We start from the raw sequence: 15,839 nt of genomic DNA on the forward strand, positions 1-15,839 counted from the left end.
GGATTACACACACAGAAATACAAAATAATGTGGACAGGAGGACGACTGCAGCTCAATCGGTAGAGCACAGGACGCATTATCGGAAGGTTGTAGGTTCGGTCACTACCGGCAGCAATGTTGCTTTTTTTATCCATTTTAATTTGTTTACATTTATATAATAATTAGCACACTGCAGTTAAACGCCACAAATAATAATCCCCTATGGCTCCCTAGGCTTCATTATCTGTTGGTTTATTAATAATAATACTCGTTGAAGTTTCATGTCCAAAAACCACGATGTAGTTATGAGGACGCGGTAGTGGAGGTCTCCGTAAATTTTGACCATCCAGTGTCCTTTAACGTGCACCTAAATTTAAGCACACGGCTCTCTAGCATTTCGCCTCCACCGAAATTCGTCCGAGATTCGATCCCTCGAGCTTCGGGTCAGCAGTCGACCACCAGAACCGCTAGACCACCGCGGCGGGTTGTCTCTCGGTTTAAATAAATGAGGCAACAGTAGCACGTGCTGCGACGGGCACGGGCTGAATCTGTCTGCTGCACGCAACTACAATCACGAGCGACGCACAGTCTCGCCAACGGCGAGTACCGGCCCGCTGCTGGCCCTTCAGGTGACGCGCCGCTGATCTCTGATGAAGAAATCAAAGCGTGGCGGTCAATCGGAACGTATTTCACGCCCTGTGGACACCCTGGACGCCCGGTAGGACAGCGTCCATTCGGGCTCTCTCTCTCTCTCTCTTTGCTCGTCGCAGTAAGCGTAGAGACGACGCTGTAGCGTATGGCGTCCGGAGCGAGGCCTGTATTGTGACTACGCAATGCACCGGCGCCCTTGAGAGAGCGCTTGAATTCGTCTGATGCTACTTAACTCGACGCGGCGATATATCTCGAAATGCGCATGCAAGGCACAGGGGTGTTACCTACAGTATAATACCAACGTAACATCCTGCCAATATAACTCAAGAGACTTCTCTTACAGCGAAGTTATCTTAGTCTGCCGTGTGCCACCACCACCACCACCGCCGCCGCCGCCATCACGCAAGTCACGTGGCCAGAGGGAGGAGTGAAGTAGTAAATGAAACGAAGTGATGATGATGATGATGACGATTTCTACCGAAAGCCACAGTAATCATCATCATTAGGCAAAGCTTCGCTTCCGACGGTTTTCACGGCTTGGAACTAACTGTGTGTGTGTGTGTGTGTGTGTGTGTGTGTGTGTGTGTGTGTGTGTGTGTGTGTGTGTGTGTGTGTGTGTGTGTGTGTGTGTGTGTGTGTGTGTGTGTGTGTGTGTGTGTGTGTGTGTGTGTGTGTGTGTGCTGCGCGTGTGCGTGTGCGTGAGCGTGTGTGTTTTTTGCTTATGCACCAGGAAGGAGCTGCGGCTGTCGTTTTGTCAGTTAGTGAATATCTATATTGTTTCTCCTCTGTTAAGTTTGCTCGCTTTAATGCGTAAAACGTCTTGCCGATAATCAAGTTAATAAGTGCTTTTATTTTTGTTTTCCCATCTTTCTTACTCACTTTTCTGGCCCCATTTACTCTCAAGCAGGCAAAAATTCAATGGGCAAGATTGCTCTGCTTGTGTAGGAATGGTGGACGTACTTTTTCTCGGTATTACACTACACGTTCCAACAACTTAGAGCCCATATAAGACGCTCTAGAAATACATAACGACAAAAAAAGCGGGTTTATTTCAAGGAAATAAAAAATTATTGCGTTAGAGACCAGAATGTAGCTTGTTTGTTCTTGCCTACACTTTCCAGCAAAAACCACCTCGTACAAGCTGATCCCTACAAAAACACGCCTAATTAGGCTTTCCACGCGGTAATTAGCCGGTGTGAGTTCTCTCGTGAACAAACCTGCAGGAGCGGCACTTTTCATTTGTTCGTTGTACAGCATTTCTTTTTTTCAGCCAGCCTTCCTTCTTCAAAGGCGGCGTGGACTTCGTTGAGTAACAATCCTGTTTCTTTTTTTCTTTGAGTTGAATGTTATTAGATCAGTTACGCTGCGCGTGTTACATACTTCAAAGGCGATAACAATGTTAGCGAAAGCCATAGCTGGAGTTCAGTTTGCAGAAAGAGCAGTTTCTTTGTCTGCGTACCGTGTTGTTTTTTCTCTTTATTCTAGCCAGAGCAAGCGTGCTGAACCAGAATTTCCCTTATTAGCGCGTATAGGTGGGCGTGCTTTTATTTCGTACTGACAGGTGCATAGGCGGTCAGCGCACACATCTACGATGCGTTGCGCGTGGTTGGCGCCAAGCGCAGTCGTTTTCTTTCTAGCAAAATGTCCGGCCAGTAAAACATAGGTGTTAAAAAATGTAAGATAATGTAAACACTGCCGTTATACAACACAAAACACAGAAATTTTGCACTACAACGCTGTTCATTGGTAATGACATCTAATTATCAAATGCGTGTCAGAGCAACAAACTATAGTAATAATAAAAAAAAGAAAACTCGCACAGGTGTTCACCACTGCTAAACATCCGTAGTGGAGGACTCTGGAAATTTTGACCATCTGATGTTCTTTAACGTGCACTGACATCGCACAGTACACGGGCCTCTAGCAAACCGCCTCCATTGAAATATGACTGCCGCGGCCTGGATCCAACTTGCCATGAAACAGAGTAGTCAGGAATGTGGTATGCCGGTGTCTCTTTGTCCGAAAACGTTTCGAGAGAAGCTGCGGGCCTACAGACACCACTATACGACCAACCTCTTCTATAATATTTGCGCATGTGGTAGATAGCTATGCCCGCTTCTCGGACCTGGTGTGACAGTCATGTCACAGGACCTTCGTTGAGCACACGACAAACACTCATGCGGCGGCCGACCTAAGCGTAAAAACTGAGAGGGAAGTTGAGTGTCCACTAGCCCAATCGGCGCCCCCAGACGAGCCGTGACACATCGCCAAAGGCTACTTCGAGATTGAAACCGGGTGGCATCGCGATGTAAAATCTATCTATCTATCTATCTATCTATCTATCTATCTATCTATCTATCTATCTATCTATCTATCTATCTATCTATCTATCTATCTATCTATCTATCTATCTATCTATCTATCTATCTATCTATCTATCTATCTATCTATCTATCTATCTATCTATCTATCTATCTATCCTGTCGTCTGTCTGTCTGTCTGTCTGTCTGTCTGTCCTGTCTGTCTGTCTGTCTGTCTGTCTGTCTGTCTGTCTGTCTGTCTGTCTGTCTGTCTGTCCTGCCCTGTGTTTCTGTGTTCTGTAGTGTAGTGTAGTGTACTGTACTGTACTGTACTGTACTGTACTGTACTGTACTGTACTGTACTGTACTGTACTGTACTGTACTGTACTGTACTGTACTGTACTCTTCTGTGCTGTTCTGTTCTGTTCTGTTCTGTTCTGTTTAACTGGCTTCTGCTGTGGACAGGTTGAGGCTTGTGGATCTCCTACACATGTGGTACGGGTATAGAAACGGGTCTCGTAGCAAGCGAAAAAAAGAAAAACAACTATACATTCACTCTAGCTCACAATATACCTTAGGGAACGAATGTTGACGGTGGGTCTTCGGCCCATTTGTCCCTCACTTTATTAGGCGGGGCTGTACACCTACGGCGCGTGTTTTGCTAAGCATAAAGAACAGGGCTCCTCTCACGCTCTTTTCTTCTGTTCCATCATTGACAACGGGCCGTGACTGTGACTGTTCGGCTTTCCAATTTGCTTCTTCCGTTTGCGAGAACACACAATACTGGGTGCAGAGCGAGGAAAACGCGTGCCGCGACTGATCGATTCCAGTGTTTGCGCACTGCCCACAGACCGCAGCTTTGTGCGTCACGCCATGAGCGTGCTTGTCGTGTAGTCGTTGAGCTTCTTTTTATGGCAGTCGGTTCTCAAGGCAAGGCGGACAGCTGCAGTGGGACAAAAGAAAAAAAAAAGGAACGTGAAATAAAAGTACAAATAAGCGTACTTTCATGAACATAGTTTCCTTTCCAAGGTAAGTTTATTATGCTTGCTTTCTGATTCCTTCTGTTGTTTGTAAAATAATGACGCCGCAAGAAAGTGAGAGCACGCTTCCCTCCAGGCGACGATAAAAAAATAAAAACTAACAAGGTCCCTTATACATGCACCTCAGACGACTCGAACGCGAAATCTATCTTCTTCTTGTTCTCAGTCGATGTATTGATCCTGCCTCACGCCCCTCTGAAACCTTCCTGCACCTAACGTGGTTTAACGGTGCCTCCAGGATCGGAGGCATTGCAAGTTTTCTCCACCTCACTTGTCTTGCACTGCCTCCGTGATCTGCCCACCTTTGACCAAGCGACGATGTCATGTGATGATGTCATCATGTGACGTCATAGTTACTTCGTGGTGACGTCACACATTTGAGCCATCTGTGACGTGATTACGTAATGATGATTTTTAAAATCAATTTTGTTGACACCGACGTCACAGGACGCTGACGCCGGCGGTCAATTTTCTCGTTTGATGAGGTATCTAAGCTATGTGTGTGCGTGTGTGTTCCTTCGTTGTGTCATCGTCTCCAGTGCGCTTCTGCCGCTCTTAAAAAAAGAGGCATCTAATGCATTCGACTTAAAAAAAAAATTGGCGAAGCTTGCACTAAGCCGCGCTATGCTTGACACACCGAAACTGGACGATTCTGAAGACTGATCTGGTTGCTTCTAGGTTGTTTCTAGGCCTTAGCTGGGTGATGTATGTTGGTTCTAGGTTGCTTCTAGGTCATTGCTAGGCTTTAGCTAGGTGATGCTAGGTCTTTTTCTACGTTGATTCCCAGTGCAGAGAGGTTCGAGTTAAACCAGCCTCGACAATTTCCCTCACGAATCTGTCACTTGATTTTGTAGCAATTCTTGAATTGTCAAAAAGCGGTGCGCAATCGCTGTCTCTGATGTGCGCAGGTAATTTCGTACCATCTGCTACAGCTTTTAGAGACGACGAGTGCCCCCTGAGCCGGTCCTTGACACATCGACCAGTTTTACAAGTCCGTGATTACCGTTGTTAGGTAGAATATCATTCCTCAACGAAAGTTTTCTAAAAATGTTTCTTTTTTGTGAATATTTGTGTTTTAGAAACTTTCCTGTGGAATGAGCATTTGTTTGTTTTGTACTGGGACTAATTGCGTGAGCGTTCGTCAATGTACTACCTATTTGTATTTCGTGATTGTCCTCTAATAAAAAAAAAATTGGGGGACGCCTAAGCTTCGCCTTTAAGAGTTGAACGCGATAGCGATATTCTGTTCCTAGTGCGCAGTTCGAATACTACGAGTGTTTAACAGAATGCGCGCACTAAGGTGTGTGCCTTATGTAATGGGTAGCATGCTTTAAACCAGGAACAATTATGCGCGAGAAACTTTTTCGAAGTTGCGATGCACCCACTTCGTGGTCCTAAGGGAATACGCGCAGTAATGTGTGTGCCTTTTGTAATGGGTCGCTCATTTTAAACCACGAAGTCGTTATGATATTGACATGGTGTGACGCCCGATGGCAATGCACGCTTGTACCACGCAATATTACTGCGATATTACATCTAGTACTGTGACACCTGTATACAGGACGCGTATTTTTGGGAAGCATGAAAGTTACTTTCAGTGCAGCTCTGAACAGTGGCGTGGCTGTGTGGTAGAACACCTGCTTTCAACGCAGACGGCCTGGGTTCGATTCTCACTCGGACCTAACATTTTTATTATTTATTTTATTTGCAGCTTTTTCCATTTTTCGCTCACGCACAAGATGATGATTTTTCGCTCACAACCAACGGCCCCGACGCCGACGGCGGAATTTCTGCGATACGAGCTCTTTAACGCTATCGCGTTAAAAATCACAGCATATCCACGGAGTGAATGATGATGAGTGGGCGAAGCTGCGGAGGTTCATCGGTAAACCGTGAATCTTCCGTGAATTCTGCCCAGTACATCATCACCGACGTGAGATCGGGCGCATTTGTACTAAAGGTTCGATGAGTTATGACGACTTGCAGCTCACTTTAATTTTACATGTACGCTGTGAATTTTCATTGTTTAGAAAACCATTGCTTTAGAAAACATCTGGCGTCTTTCATGGTTTATTTCATCAATCAACGGCGTTTTGAACAAAATTTTTATTGTTTAATCACGCACAGGAGAAATCTCACCAGGCATTACCTTGGAGGTAAACAATGGCTGCTAATGGGAATGAGAGACAGAAGAAGTCGGCTTTTAGCTAACACTTACACTTCTACTTCTACTAACGTTTCCTACTGGAACATGCCAATGGCTGCTAATAGGGAATGAGAGACAGAAGAATTCGGCTTTTACTTAACGCGCACGCTGCGAATTTTTTATTGTTCAACAACGCACAGGAAAAATCTCCCACCGGCACCACCTTGGAGGTCAAGATCTGGTACTAGCGTTACGACTGGTTACGCACTACGACTACGACAACTACGAGGGACGAACGGGTGCCGCCTTAAGGATCTTCGCCCCTAAAAAATTGCGGGCAGTTCGCACTAAGTTGCGCATACCGTGGCACAGCGAAGCACGGACCCGTCGCCGCTCGTACTCGCCGTCGACCGACACGTCAAGCTTCGAGATGCGCTGGTTTCTCCTCGCGAGTGTGCAGCCAGGCTACGCACTATAGAGCGGAGGTTGCGCGCGATGTCTCCGTCGGTGGGCGTGGCTTAGCTACTGCGCATGCACGGCTTGGATAGGTGGTACGGTGTCTGGTGGCTAGACGACGCGATGCTTGCGTCCTCTTTTTTCTATCCTTTTCTCTCTACTTCATTCTCTCTCTTTCGTCGATGTTCTCTCTGTCTCTCTTTCTCTTTCTTTCCGTGCTTCTTTCTCTCAGTTTCTCTCTTTTTCATTCTTTCTGTGCTACGCTTTACTCTCTCCCCTCCTCCTTTCCCTCCTCTTCACCATCACATCACTCCTCCTCACATCATTTCTCGCTTTTGATGATGCATATGAGGCTTTTGTCTTTAAAAAACAGCCTATTATATTCTTCATTCTGGCAGTAATGAGAAGAAGGTGCCTTACTATCTTAAATTTAAAAAATACATACTTACGTCATGCAAAAATGTCGACTCGATAGTCAGAAGAGGCCCGCGCTTGATGGAAAGCTTGCATAAAAGTGATCGCCTATCCGTGAATGCCAAACGTCAAACCCAAGATACGCGCGATATTTGTTCTGGCGACGGGCATACTTCTATGTATGTATGAATGGAAAAACTTTATTGAGAGTCCTGAGAAACGCGCTTATCACGTTGCTAGGCCACTCCCACGTTGGGACGGGCAGGCCGAGCTTTGCCGCCGCATCTTCTATGGCAATGAAGTTCTCTGCTCTACAACGATTGTTACTGTCTCGCAGTTTTCGGAGGCGGCAACATCTTCGAAGCCTTATTCAGCCTCTGTGTGCGACAGATAACGGTGCCTGCAACGCCGCCTTGGCGAAAAGCTTAAGAACGCTCTGAGTCTATTTCCAGCTTCGATTGTTGAAAAAAAAACGGCCATTGTCTGAGGGAGAACGACAGAATGCGTAAGATTTCTGTACGTCGCGTAGCTGAAGTATACATATAATACGCAACGCGGAAGTCTTAGTCATCTGTTGTTCTTACTCAGACAATGGCCGTTTTTCCACCATACGGAACTTAAACAGAATCGCAGCATGTACTCGCGTAGTACCCTGAGCGTTAAGCCTCGGGCTGTTTCGGGCGGCACGCGTGCTATGGTAATCTACGGTGTCGTCCTGTAATAAGTTTTACTCCTATTGAGGTAAACTTCAGGCTTGTCCGAGAGCATTCAAAACTTTCGTTCAGTGAACTGGGAGCGCGGGAACAGAGAAAGGACGACGAAGAACTACACAACACCAGCGCTCAGTAACAACGAATGGGTTACAACGAATGCACATGTCACAACAACAACGGCTGTCTCTTCCGTTTAATGTCGTTCACGGTGATTTCCGTCGAAAACAGTGTCCTCCGTGCGTTGTTGCCGAAATCAGCTACCGTCTAGATTGTCGAGCGTAGCGGAGACCGCACTCTTTGCACTCTTAACGGACTAGAAAGAAAAAAAGCACGATCGCTTCCCCGCTTCTGCCAATTTTCCAGAATGACCTAGCCTAAACGTGCCATCAAAGGGGCTGGCTGGCTGTACTACCTCTCTCTCTTTCTCTCCCCCTTTCTTTCTGCTCGAAACCAGGTCGTTTCGTCAACCGCCATTCGGTGAAGTAACTTCTCAATCCGGGCTGGCTTTCTCGGCATGCCGCTTTTCATCAAAGCACTGAAGCAGAGCGTAGCAAGCTAGGCACTTTCGCAAGCGCTCGCGGACTGCCTACGTTGAACCTGGAGCTTGCCAAGCGAACTCCTCTCTGAAGGAATAAATGCAAAAAGACGCTGAGCTCGCGAGAAAAACAGGGGGCGACCCTGCCAACTACTGCGCATGCCCCGACGTTGTGACTCGGTAACGTCGGCGGCTGTGTTGTTGGCTGGTCGATAAAGCGACTGCAACGCCAGCCTCGTTGTACCGTTAGTCACAGAAAATATTTGCCTTCCGTGTAACAAGTTTAACCATTAAATTCTTTCTCTTTTGTTTTCGTGAATCCTGTAGCTTCCTTTAGGATAACCCGTAGGTTTGTCACATCACAGCTGCCGTCAAGTAATGCTGCATGTTTTCAGCAAGATATACTTCGTTACGGACCCGGAGTAGTCTTGCTTGTTATAGTAAACAATAGACAAAAACTCAAAGGATCCCTTACGCATTCGCCAAGACGACTCGAAGGCAAGAACCACCCCGTGTGGCTATACTACCGCTCATTTTGTATCTCGCGAACGCCGCGTTTTTTTTTATACTTTTAGTTACACGAACGCCTTAACGACGTAGCTTGTGTGCCTCGAGGCACGAGGTGCGCGGGTGGTGGCACGCCAGCTTTTCCCTCAAGCTCACGTTCGCATGAGGCGTATAAGGATTTTGCGTTAATACGCCCATGTTACGGAGTGAAAATGAGTTTATATCAACTCAAATAATTTGTGAACGAGAAGGCAAACCAAGGGCGTCCAGGTTTTATAAAACAGCGGATCAAATCCTAAGCTCAGTGTTAGCCACATCGGCATGAAACCAACAGATATTGAAATTAAAAAGAAATTGACGGAGCAACGCAAGGTGTTAAGTAGAAGGTGTGTCAGACTACCAGCGGTGGCAAATTGTGCTTCCAAGCACGTTTTTCCCGTTTACCTTATCATTTATGTCTTTATAATCATACAATACACAATATCCGAAATCTTTTTTATTTATTTGTTTATGACCAATACTGCAGTTTTGTTAGTTTAGGTAATTTAACACAAATTCAAAGCAATCTAAAGGCTCTTTAAGGCACTGTTAATTTAATAAAGAATTCATTCCTACAAAAATTACAATAATTATGTAGAGTTTCTAATGAGCTTTTTCTGGCTTAACTGCGCCTTCGTGGATATATAACTGAACGTTACAAATTATGTTCGTAGTGGCCAAATTTGCGCAAGCAACCTTCCTTTTTCTTTTTTTTCTTTTTTTGCGACAGCTGTCCACTGGTTAAAGGGGGAAAAGAAGCTTATATGTAGCGTATCAGTGAATGAAGCGTGCCGTAAAAAAGTGAAAAAAAAAAAAGAGAACAGGTTCTTGTCCCCACATGCGACATTCTTCCAATAACCACATCAAGTTTTATTGTTTACCATGCTTAGAGGTATACCCATTCACGTATATTAATCTTCCTTCCAAAGCTTCCGCGCTTATTGGAAACCTTCTCAAGTACAGAAACGGCGAAGGGAGTGGGGCGTCGTTTTTTGCGTTTTGCGATCGGTAACAAATTACGCCGCCTCCGACAGCGGCAGTCTGGCAGGCGTCCAGCGTCCGAACCGCGGCCTCTCCTGACACGGCGAAAAGTTCCGAGCGGTAAATAAAGGACGACAGTTGTTTAATACCTGTACGCTGACGTCTTGTCGCTCCGCGAACTCACAGGCGCTACAGTGGGCGACAAAAGCGACAAGATTAATTGTAAGGGTAACGCTCATTTACTTCCCGTAGAATTGAAACTTCGGCGCGAGAGAGTTGATAGTTCGGGACAACATTCATCTGTCTTACCTTGCTTTCGACAACAAAAGAAGGATGGAAGGACTGCCTGTGAACCTTGAACGGTGTTATTGTTTCTAAAAAACGCATAGATAGATAGATAGATAGATAGATAGATAGATAGATAGATAGATAGATAGATAGATAGATAGATAGATAGATAGATAGATAGATAGATAGATAGATAGATAGATAGATAGATAGATAGATAGATAGATAGATAGATAGATAGATAGATAGATAGATAGATAGATAGATAGATAGATAGATAGATAGATAGATAGATAGATAGATAGATAGATAGATAGATAGATAGATAGGCAGACATACAAATAGATAGATAGATAGACAGACAGACAGGCACACATACAAATAGATAGATAGATAGATAGATAGATAGATAGATAGATAGATAGATAGATAGATAGATAGATAGATAGATAGATAGATAGATAGATAGATAGATAGATAGATAGATAGATAGATAGATAGATAGATAGATAGATAGATAGATAGATAGATAACCTAGCCCGGGTTATTGTCCGGTAATATAAGGCAGAAAAATGCAAACCATAACGATAATTACAATCAAGACGAAATAAACAGAAACCGAGGCTGCGATGGACACCCGGGCGCGCGCGCGCGCGCGTGTGTGTGTGTGTGTGTGTGTGTGTGTGCGCGTGTGCGTTTGTTTGTTTGTTTGTGTTTTCGCTTCTGGCGTTGTTCTCAGAGAAAAATGCCAACTCTCACTTAATTTGAATAGACAAACCACAGACTTAAGGCAGAAAGCCTCAGGATTGACTTGGTGTCAAGCTGCAACTTTTATCCTGGCGTACTCAAGATAACTTATCATTAACCACCCGAGAATCAAGCAGGCGACAGCGTACGAGCACAGTCACAGCATTCGTGTTTGCAAGCACTGACGCGTGCACGCAATGACGACTGTCTCGCGGCACCCCTGCTGTTCGAACGAAAACGCTGCTTGCCCATGCAGGCTTACACCCATTTCCCTCAAAATAGTTTTGTATATAAAAAAAAACCCACCAACAAAAGAACGAGAAAACACTGTCATGGGCCCGTATGCAGCACGCAAAAAAAAGAAAAACACACACATGCCGAGGAACCAATGCGGGTTTCTCAGGAAGCTTAGTACTTGACGAAACGTTATATTGGGGGGTAGCTCTCTGACTATAGCTAATCAACCCTGCTAACTGTAGTGCTGACTACATTTTGTCTGCATTTTCTTTTTTCACTATGACCCAGAAAATCCTGGCACTAATAGACTCAATAAGTATACGGTACGTTTAAAATGCGACGAAATTGCCGGGTGCGGCAAGATAAACCTAGGCGAAAACGTCACATTCTGCGACAAGAACGTACAGTGTTCACGGACTGAAACGTGACATCAGTTTTTTATCTTTTATTTTTTTAAGCATAACGACTAGTATGCGAAATTGCTCGCGATAACCATGTAGTGTCGCTACGAATCTGGTCACTATGAGTAATGTTGGCTCTGTTGTAGGCGTTAGGGTCGAAATTACGCCTATATGACACAAACTGAAGGTGGTGGAAGTGAAAGTGCGTACACACGTTAGCCCTAAAATGTAGCGTTTAGTTTGCGAGCAGTACTTACATTGTATAACATGCCGTACTTGTCAGCAGCCTTCAAGAGCATAGCTCCGAAATAATAATACGACGGGAAACATGCGACTTGAAAAACGATGCGGGCAACATTCCTGATGACCCTGCATCTATTTGCATGCGCCATGTGCTCGTCCACGCAAGAAGGTATTCGTTCGCGTCCTGAAGGACAGCGGGCACAAAAACTAGCGTGACGCCGTCTATGTTGATGTTGCCGTATATACAATAGAGCAAATGTCTTTCTCGCACACGACGCGTCGATCAGGAAAACATATCCGTGTGATTAGAGATGTGAACAATGACACCACGCGCGCCAGCCATGCATTATGATGAGGAGTTGCTTTTCATACATCATGCACGTAAATCACGTCGTGACTACGCGATGTGTAGACAAAAGCAATGGTGGGAAGGTAAATGCAGAAAACGTATAGATAGATGGAGGCATAACGGTATTATGGAAGACAAAAATAGACTTCTGGTGCGTACACAAATGCGGAGATATGTTCACTGATGCAGCGAGAGGCAGTCGCATTGCGCAATCTTGTCGAGATATGCTGTATCGCCTCACTTCTTCTACGCGCACAGATGTTCCCTGCTGGAGTCTGGTGGATCTTTTCTAAACGAACGGACAGTGTTTTAAAATAGTTCTACATCGGAGCACAGACAAAATTTTTCTAACGCTGAAAGAACCGCGGTTGTGCAGAAAGTGCACAGACAAGCTACTTGTAGGCCATGCTATTAAGGGCTCCAATAGGAGGCGAATGGTAATTTTTATGGCTTCTCTTAAGCGTCACTTCTCACTTTTTTTTCGCTTTATTCATACCATCAGCGAAAGCAGCGATATATATATAGCCGTAGTAACCATGCGCAAAGCACGTCGCCTCACACACTCGTCAGAATAACTGTATGGTGGGAGTGAAAAAAACTCCTTTTAATCTAGAAAATATTGAAAGATATTAAACTCGCCACCACGCAGAACAACAGATGTGTCACTTACACACACTTAATTTTTCTTTTTAAAGTAATACTGCTCCATTATCTCACGCGCCTGGCCATCTTCACTCTTAGCAAGAACGGAAACACTGGAAAACTCGGGCTCACACTTGCAGGAACCGCAATGCATTGGCTAATGTGCGGCAAGTTTGCTTTCAGCAACAAGTTTTACTAAGTTACTGAAATAAAGCTGTTGTGTACCACTCGGCCATTTATCGACACAATAGAGCTGTAATGTAATTCACCCTGTTCCCAACTCGCACTTCATCAGAATTAACTGATTTTGTCTTTCGTGTTAGTGTCTATCGGTAGCAGTGTTGCTGTGAAGTGGGCACGACAACAATAATTTATTCTAGTGAAAGTCAGCTTAAAATGGCAACTTATTTATTTGAGAACTGCATTGCCGCTATTTTCACCATCGTAGGTTCATTATTAGAACTTTAGTATGATTGCAAAAAATTTTTTTAAAAAACTCAGACAACAGAGAAGATGCATAGAGTGCAAAATTTAGTTGAACTTTTCCTCTGGCTGTGTCTTCTTTTCTGTTGTCATGCGTTTTTATTGCGATAGCAATTATACGGACACTCTCGGGGGAGTTTTGCCGTCGTCGTTGCCGTCATGTCCCGAATATGTATATGTATGTATATATATAAAAAGGCACAAAGAAAAATAAATCAGGAGAAAAAAATCACAGCATATCCACGGAGTGAATGATGATGAGTGGGCGAAGCTGCGGAGGTTCATCGGTAAACCGGGAATCTTCCGTGAATTCTGCCCAGTACATCATCACCGACGTGAGATCGGGCGCGTTTATACTAAAGGTTCGGTGAGAGTTATGACGACTTGCAGCTCACTTTAATTTTACATGTACGCTGTGAATTTTCATTGTTTAGAAAACCATTGCTTTAGAAAACATCTGGCGTCTTTCGTTAAGCAGCTGGCGTCTTTTCGTTTTGCTTTAGAAACATCTGGCGTTCTTCTTTCGTTTTGCTTTTACAAAACATCTGGCGTCTTTCGTTCGTTTATTTCATCAATCAACGGCGTTTTGAACAAAATTTTTATTGTTTAATCACGCACAGGAGAAATCTCACCAGGCACTACCTTGGAGGTAAACAATGGCTGCTAATGGGAATGAGAGACAGAAGAAGTCGGCTTTTAGCTAACACTTACACTTCTACTTCTACTAACGTTTCCTACTGGAACATGCCAATTGCTGCTAATGGGGAATGAGAGACAGAAGAATTCGGCTTTTAGTTAACGCGCACACTGCGAATTTTTTATTGTTCAACAACGCACAGGAAAAATCTCCCACCGGCACCACCTTGGAGGTCAAAGCGTAAGACTGGTTACGCACTACGACTACTACGACTACGACTACGAGGGACGAACGGGTGCCGCCTTAAGGAGCTTCGCCCCTAAAAAATTCAGATGCACCCGACCGGGGATTCGAACCAACGACCCCTTTCTCCGCAGCCCGCCGCGTTAGACAACTCTACCACGCGCCATGCATCCGCCGGCGCAATAACGACGAACTATTTATATACACCATTTACCGCTGGCGGTACGCAGATCTTGGAGGAACTTGAGCGTGTTTTCTATCACGCAACGCTCCTATATTTTTTTTAATTTGAAAACTGCCCTTGAGAAGCGCACGAAAAAGTTGCCCCTTGCAGGAATATCTATAAAGTTGTTACCAGTCAATTAGGTACCCACTTGCTGTGTGGAACAAAAAAGAAAAAGAACGCCGGGCACACCTATATTTACAGTATATGTTACCTTTAGGTAGCAGAGTTGCACATAGGTCCGACTAGCAGCCACCGCTATGCGGTGAAATCGCACTCCGTTTGTGTAGGCGACATGCCTACCGTGTCGCCGATTAACATTTCTTGCGTGTCAAAGACCGGCGATAAACATTGGCTGTCGATGAATGGTGTTAGTTCAGTTCGCTGCAGTGGCGGCGTCGAGAAATATGAAAATTGGCCCGAGCGCCAGCTTCTCCGCAATGCGTGGTTGCTAGCGGCGTTTGGAAGACAGATGCGCAACTCTGCTACCTAAAGGTAGCATATACAGTAACTCTAGGCACACCTTGCGTCAGACGCCACCGTGTGGCAGAAGACGCAGAGGGGTCGCTCCACGCGGCGCAGTTTAAGAGAAGAAATATCTAAGAGCACCGGGTTCTGCATATCGACACTTGCAGCGCGTTGCTCAAACACAAAGACGTAACAACTGTGACAGTTCTTAGTTTGCGCTTGTCCTGTGTATGCATGTGCGCTATTTTCGAGCGTCCTTCTTTGTGCTTAAGCGGCGCGCTGCAAGCTTCCAGCTGCTTGTCCTTCTTCGTGAGACATTCCAATTTCTTGCTATCGCATTCATTGCTTTGCCCATGCGTCGAAACAGTGACATTTATTTTCAGAATCCTCTGAAGGATTATAAAATTTCCCAGAATGCTGCTCTCATTGAGTTCAATGCAAGAAGAAAACATTAGGGCTGAAGTAACATCTTCGAATTGAGAGCTTTAACTAATAGTATGGGGTACCACAACGCACACCAATCTAGAATGTATTTTCCTGTTACAAAAAAAAATATCTCCGCCACGCGTACAACGCTTCTTACACAGCATCGACAATAACTTTCCTTAACAATTCGGGCGTGATCCCTGCACATAATTTGTACAAATATCGTTTGAGTCACATATACAAACAAGATAATTATCGGAACATAAACAACCTAGGTAATCTTGCCCAACTTCAAAGAAAAGCTCCAAGTTACAGTACCAGACACTTAGAGGAATGGTTAGTGCCAACACCACGTTCAAACTACGGAAAACAAATGCTTCAATATACAATACCTACACTATTAAACAGCTATAAATCAATACAGTTTGATCTTTTTACGGCCTCCTTCAAAGAACTTAAAAGGTTGTATGCGGTTTCTACATAGATTCACGTTGCAATGTTTAGACATCTTTGATTTCGTTGCCTATTAAGATGAAAGTGTGAGTTGAAATATGTTAAAGCACTACTATGCCCCTGTATATATGCGCGTGTGTGTGGCTTTGCGTTTGTATAATTATGTAAGAGTGTATGTACATATGTATGTGTGTTTATGTGTGATATTGCCTTACTGCCAAATACAAAAGGTTGTAGG

Source organism: Rhipicephalus sanguineus, chromosome 4 (genome assembly GCF_013339695.2).
Source record: "Rhipicephalus sanguineus isolate Rsan-2018 chromosome 4, BIME_Rsan_1.4, whole genome shotgun sequence".
Classification (NCBI taxonomy): Eukaryota; Metazoa; Arthropoda; class Arachnida; order Ixodida; family Ixodidae; genus Rhipicephalus; species Rhipicephalus sanguineus.